The sequence below is a fragment of the Amphiprion ocellaris genome, chromosome 9, assembly GCF_022539595.1.
Source record: "Amphiprion ocellaris isolate individual 3 ecotype Okinawa chromosome 9, ASM2253959v1, whole genome shotgun sequence".
NCBI classification, from domain to species: Eukaryota; Metazoa; Chordata; class Actinopteri; family Pomacentridae; genus Amphiprion; species Amphiprion ocellaris.
The window spans coordinates 9,069,155-9,076,716 of NC_072774.1; positions in this window are offsets into that span (position 1 = coordinate 9,069,155).

A 7,562-nucleotide genomic window follows, 5' to 3' on the forward strand; every position below is an offset into this window, starting at 1 on the left:
CACAGCGCTAACCGATACACCACACAACGGAGCGGTTCGCGATTATCAGAGCGCTGAAAGAAACTCCGCCCGCCTGAAACTCTCTTTGCTTATAGACAAACGCATATTGTTCCTTTTGTAAAAGAAGTCGTTAAGAAACATTGTAATAGTATGATTAGTTCCCTCTACTTCAGGGAAAGTTAACGATCTTGTGCACCGTAAAAAGGAACGGAGGAAGATATATTCTAATTACGTTGTTCTTTGTTTAATTTTGTTCGGCAAATTTTTTTTAAGAAAGTAGTTAACATTGTTTTTTCAAATATTTATAATTTTATGTAATATTCTAGCTTTTTAATATATTTATATTTAATTTAGTCAGGTAAATTTGTGTAAAAAAAATAAGATTTTAGAGTCTCAACCTCAATAATAAAACTTGTTTGGTGAATTCAGTCCTATTTCTCTATTGAAAATCACTTTGGCTTAACGACTGTTTAAAAAATGTAAATGTAAAATGTACCATATTGTTTAAAAAACCCAACAAACAAACAAAAAAACGACCTAACTTGACTGTTAAAGTTTTGATGCTCTATTATATTTTTACTTCTATGTTATTTTTATTATCATTGTTGTTGTTAATCACAACCATAACAATATCTATATATAAGAATGAGAAAAAGAAGACAATGAACAAAAATGAAGTTTTACTACAACTACTACTAATAATAACAATAATAATAATAATAATAATAATAATAATAATAATAATAATAATAATAATAATAATAATAATAATAAGAAGAAGAAGAAGAAGAAGAAATACTAATAATTAAACTTGATTATAACAATTTTATTTATATAGCACTTTCAAAACAAGGGAAAGGAAATACATCAAATCATGATAAGATTAGATGCCTTTATTATCAATGTACATGAAAATACAATGAAATTCTGTTGACATTCTCTTACAGTAGCACGAGTTGCAGTGGTCACTGGACATCACAATATAGGATATATATATATATGTATATAAATAAAATCAAACAAGTATGTAAGTATATGCACAAGTAACACCAAGAATGTAGTGAACATTAAGGTGCATTTATAAAGTGTCTGTTGAGGGAACATCACGACGGAATATTTAATATAATAGCAAGAACACAATTATTATTGATAATAATAATAATAATAATAATAATAATAATAATAATAATAATAATAATAATAATAATAATAATAAAAATAATATCCGTCTATGTTACGTTTTTTTAAAGGTGTAGCTACATGAAACATGAAACAGTTTGTTCAAGTGACAAGATTACGAGTATTTATTTTATGTGTTTAACTTGAATTACTTTTGAGTTAAACTCGTCATAAATTTCCTATTTAATAAAATTGTTCCGGGGACAGAAAATGTAACAATTTGCAATTCTTCCAAAAAAGAGTTCTCCCCTCATTTTGGAGAAATTTAAAATAAAATCTGCCGTTAGAAATCGAGTGACTGTGAAACACGCCGTTGCATTGTGGGAGATGTAGGAATTGCTCTTCCTGTTTAAACCGGATATGGACTTGTTCGGCTATAGGTAGTGATGGCTGATCGAGGCTTTGTTGAAGCTTCGACACTTCATTCAAAACATGGTTCATTACTCGAGGACTTACTTACTCAATGACACACAGTGCTCGAGTAGGACATCTAGTGGTCAATAATATGAAGTGCAATCAAGACGTGGTCGGTTCATGGATTGTTTTGGATTTGATTCGCCATGCACACATTCCTGTCTGACTACACTAGATGATTGTATGGGTTGTAGTGGACACAAAAATAATATTACTAGTAATAATAATGACAATAACTATTGAAGAGCACGTTTCTTATTTCCCATGTTTGTCTGTATCCCTATATACTCTTTGCTTATATTCTGTGTTATGAAACATTTAAACGGTGCTGCTACATTCATGAGATGCTCTACAAATACAGACTGATGTCATTTTCACATGGGGCTGGTGCAAATAAAGATTTTATGGATTATTATGGATTTTGGCAAAGTATGTCTTGGGGTTTATTGGTAAAGAGGTCAGTAAAGAGGGTGTGCTTATGTAACTGGTTATGAGGTTTTATTGAGAAATAATTTATCAACAGTTTTGGGACCACTGTTCCCTCTAAGCTGCGCGCGATACTTTTTTTTTTTTTGCGCATGTATCATCTATTTTTTTTTTTTTACCATTTTCGAGTTTTTTTTAACTTGAGTCTCGACTCGATCGTTTTTCTCAGGAGGTTGGACTTTAGCCTTTGTGCTGGAGGGTGGAACCCTCAGTTCCAAGACTTTCAAAGCCTCCAGACCTCCCGAGTCCTCAGGACCTGAGCTTTCACACAGTCTGAGGGCTGAAATTTTCTAAGTCCCACAGTAGTTCTCTGTTAGTTTGAACCTTCAGACAGTCCAAGGACTGATATCTTCTAAGTTCCTGAGTAGGTCTCTGTTAGTTTGAACCTTCACACAGTCTGAGGACTGAAATCTTAAAAGTTCTTGAGTAGTTCTCTGTTAGTTTGAACCTTCAGACAGTCTGTTAATGTTTCGATTAAATCTTTAAGGTTTTTCTTTTTAAATGTTTTACCACCTTTTAATGTTTAATTTTCTTTTTAAATCCTTCATTGTATTTTCAGTGTAATTCCTATTTGAACTTTTATTGTCTTTAAGATATAATTTTCTAATGAAACATTTAATTTTTTAATTAAATGTTTTGTCTTTTTTGGCCTTTTATTGGATACATGTAGTGAGAGACAAACAGGGGAGAAAACTTGCAGCAAAGGGCCACTAGCGGGACTCGAACCCGGGACGCTGCGTTGGAGACCAACCCCTGTACATGGGTCACCCGCTTAACCCGTTGAGCTATATGGTCACCCGTGTTTTGTCTTTTTAAGGGTTTAATAATCTGATTAAATGTTTTGCATTTTTAAAAATGTTTAACATTCTTCCTGTTTAATTGTATTTTTTAAATGTTTAATGATGGAAAATACTTTATCTGTAATTTCTAATATTTGTATTTTAAAAATTGTGTTTAATTTCATAATGACATGTATTGTATCTTGTTGAATTATCTCATTCCATATTTTTGTCTGTTTAATAGAGTTAAACATTAAATTACATTAAATTATATTAAACAGACAAAATATGGAATGAGATAATTCAACAAGATACAATACATGTCATTATGAAATTAAACACAATTTTTAAAATACAAATATTAGAAATTACAGATAAAGTATTTTCCATCATTAAACATTTAAAAAATACAATTAAACAGGAAGAATGTTAAACATTTTTAAAAATGCAAAACATTTAATCAGATTATTAAACCCTTAAAAAGACAAAACATTTAATTAAAAAATTAAATGTTTAATTAGAAAATTACATCATAAAGACAATAAAACTTTAAATAGGAATTAAACAGAAAATACAATGAAGCATTTAAAAAGAAAACTAAACATTAAAAGGTGGTATATGTACATATAATTTAATTATATTTAATGTTTAACTCTATTAAACAGACAAAATACTGAATTAGATAATTCAACAACATACAATACGTCATTATGAAATTAAACAATATTTTTAAAATACAAATATTAAAAATTACAGATAAAATATTTTCCATAATTAAACATTTAAAAAATAAAATTAAACAAGAATATTAAACATTTTAAAAAATGCAAAAAATTTAATTAGATTGTTAAACCTTTAAAAAGACAAAACATTCAATTAAAAAATTAAATGTTTAATTAGAAAATTACATCTAAATTTCTTAAATCTTTTTAACAATAAAACTTTTTAAAAGTTTTATTGTATTAATTTTTTTTTTATTTAATTGCTTTTTGTTATGTAGTTTATTTCTCTAATCTTCTTTTTCTGTCAAGATTTTAACCCCAACCTTAAAAATGAAATAAACCCTTAAATCACAATTAAAATACTTCTGTTGTCACAATCATGAGTTAGTCAATTATTCAGTTTATCAATTCAACTTTATTTGTTTAGCACCTTTTACACAGATGACAAAACTAAACAAGCAAAGAGAAAAAACTATGATTAAAAATCAAAAACATAAAAAAAAAAACAAAAACAAAAACATTTAACATGGTAATAAAATATGTTGTGTCCAGGGGATGGGGGGAGTTTATTGAAGTCTTCTTGGGCTCATATGGGAAATCATTTAAAATATAAACTTGATATTCAGTGTAAGGAAACTGCAGAGCAACAGAAGAACCAACAATATCTCCTGTTTTCTCCTTTAATGAGTCGACTCTTCTTGTGCTTTCAGACCAAAGAACTACAGACTCTTCACAACCTGCTCAAACTCTTGGTACAGGACCTCACCACACGGGTCAAGAAGGTTTCCTTCTCATTTCTACTCTGAAGCTCACCTTCTCCTGCTCAAACTGCTGACAAATGTTTCTGCTGCTCTAAAGTCTGGTCTCCAGAACTTCCTAAAAACTCTCAAAGTCTCTTCTGCTGCAGGTTGCTTTGTAGAACTGTTCCAGAAAACCTCACTAAACCACATGGAGGGGCCTCAAGATAGTCGTCCAAATGAAACCATACAAAAACCAAACTAGCACAACCCAAATGCTAAAGTCTCCTGCAGCCTACCAGAGAACCTCTGAGAACAGAGAATCAGGACAGGAACTCTTACCTTCTGGACAACCAACGCTGGTTCTCAAACAAGAATACAGAATGTGTCTGACCAAAAACCTCTAAAGACTCACTACAGCCAAGATAAAGATACAACTCAGCTGTACCAAATCCACTAATCACTGCACACATTATCACCATGTGCTAACTGTGGCTAAAGAACCACCTTTACCAAGACAACTATCCAGTATAAAGCCCTAAAACACACCAAGAAACACATTAAAGATGATTTTACTGCTGGAAGCTGCAAGCCAACACCTAAAGAACAAACTATAGCAATGGAACCAAACCCGGTTCACTGGTGAAGAGAAGCAGAGGAAATGTTTGTCTGCAGCTAAATAAAGCAGGAAGACACTGAGCTGCTCAGGTGTTCCTGATAACACTGAGCTGCTCAGGTGTTCCTGATAACACCAATCAGCCACCTGGACAGCCAATAGGAACACAGCCACCTGGACAGCCAATAGTAACACAGCTTACTGGAAGTCCAGAGGGCTGGTTTAGTGAAGGAAATTTAGTTTAAAGTTGAAGCAGAAAGTTAATAAAGAAAGTTGAAAACCACCTTCTGATACCTGAAATCTCTGAGTTTTCACACAAAGAACACCTGAACATGTCAAACTGGTTTCATAGTAGAACCATCATTGTAAAAACGTCATAGTATGGTGTGTTGCTCAAAAAACATTAGGACCCAGCTGTCAGGGGACAAACATGTAAGAAACATGAGAACAGAGAGAACCCAACCAGTAGGTCACAGTTTATCATCCCCCAGTCATCTCCTGAAGTCCATATGGTGAGAGACATCAGTATCTGGTTGTTCATTTACCAGAGGATGCTTATAATCATGCTGATGTGGTCTGTACTCTACAGTATTTTAGTGACTCAATAAATGCCTAAGTTGTTTTTTTAAAAATGCTTTTTAGTTTTTAATAAACATTTAATAGTCTATATGTAATCAATAAATGGCCTTTGCCTATCTTAAGAAAAATTCACTCAGAACTCTGATATGTTAACAGTACTAAATAAATCAATAAATACATGCATACACACATAAATAAGTTAATACATTAACTGTGTTAAGATAAGATTTAGATTTTAAAAAAGTTGTTTATGTTTTTGCAGAATCCAGTATTACTCACTGGTTGGTCATTACATTTTATTAGTTTGATTTCACTGTTTAAAATGATGCCACCTCTTTTCAGACAGAACCTGTGATAATAAAACAATACAAAATTTTTAGTTCCGTGTTAATAAAGCACTTAAAGCTTTAAGTATGGCTAAATGCTTTTTTCAAAATTAAATATATCACTCCTTAGGTGGTAGTGGCCCCAAGTTCAGTAAAGTTGGAAAGATATTCACAGATTCGGACTTCCAGCATCAATAACTCATTAGATATAGGTTGTCAAAACATAAACGGTGCCTCTTTCCCATTGTTGCAAGGGAGACAATGTGCTACAAGCCCAGTTTTATCAAAAGTAGCTGTCTTTCAAGCTACAGGAATAACATTGGTGTCTATGGAGTGAACAGGGTCCGTCTGCAATTTGCAAAACCGCTGCAAGAGTAAAGAGAGACAAATATTCACTAACTTCACTCTTATACATTGTAGTGTCACTAAAATCACTGCAGCCTTCAACTGGCTCCTGTTGACAAAGTGTTTTAACAGAAATGTAAATGCTGTAATTTGATTCTTTTAATGAACCATGTAACTTGAATGGATGTGATTCTGGTGTGACCACAGTGCACACGTCTGATGTTGCTCACAGTGGTCCAAGGGACGCTCAGGGAGTTTGTGTGTTTGCTCAGACTCATGAAAAATTACAGGGAACATTGTTTGGGACTCAAGCAGTTCCTTCTTTTACTCACTATCTCCCCAGCCTTAGAAAAAAAAAAAAACCTGTTCACACGGCACAGATGAGGCTGAGGTACACAGCAAATGTTTGGCTCCATTGTACAAGTTTGGGTAAACAGTTTTGTGGGTTGCCCAGTAAGCCAGTGGGTCTGCCGTTCTTTCTACAATTGCATTCGCTGTGGCGCTTTGCATTTGCCAGGCTCTACTTGCGTCTTTGTCTAATAGGCTCCACAGTTGAACTGAAAAATATTGAAGATCATCATCATCATCACCAGAAATGTCAGTTATTCCCTATTCAGAAGAGAAAAAGAATACCTGTGGAAGGTGCTGCTGGTGGTGGAGGACGAGGCTGAGGTGGTGCTTGTGACGTAGATGACTGCTGCTTGGTATTCTTTATGTTAATTGTTGTGCATTCTGTTATTAAACGTTCTTTCACACTGGCTGCCACTCTGATTGGTGAATCCAAAAGTTTTGAACTGCAGAGCCACAAGTGTAGCAACAGTCAGTGAACTGTTCTTTTCTTTGGTTTGTAGTCTGTCACCTAAGCACCTGACAAGGTTCTGTGCCAGGTGTTGTGGCATGGGGGTGGTGAGTTGGGAATATATATATATATATATATATATATATATATATATATATATATATATATATATATATATATATATATATATATATATATATATATATATATATATATATATATATATATATATATATATATAATCTATCTATCTATCTATCTATCTATCTATCTATCTATTCTCTACGAAATACGAAATCTGACATACTACTAACTCTCAAAGCAAAAACAACAGCAAAAAAAACAATTTATTCTGCGAAAAACAATTCAAATGAACAACACTAAATAGGGATCTCCTATCCCGGAACACTCGATCCCGCTGAGTGATTCACATGACAAACCGAACCAATCAGGTGATTCGAAGCAGTTGAGTGCTTCAAACGTCACTGAAGTGGTTCAAACGTCACGAGTCACGTGACCAAACCACGCCTCGGCACAGTGGCTCGATACGTTTGCTTCATGAGCTACAGCGCATGTGTCG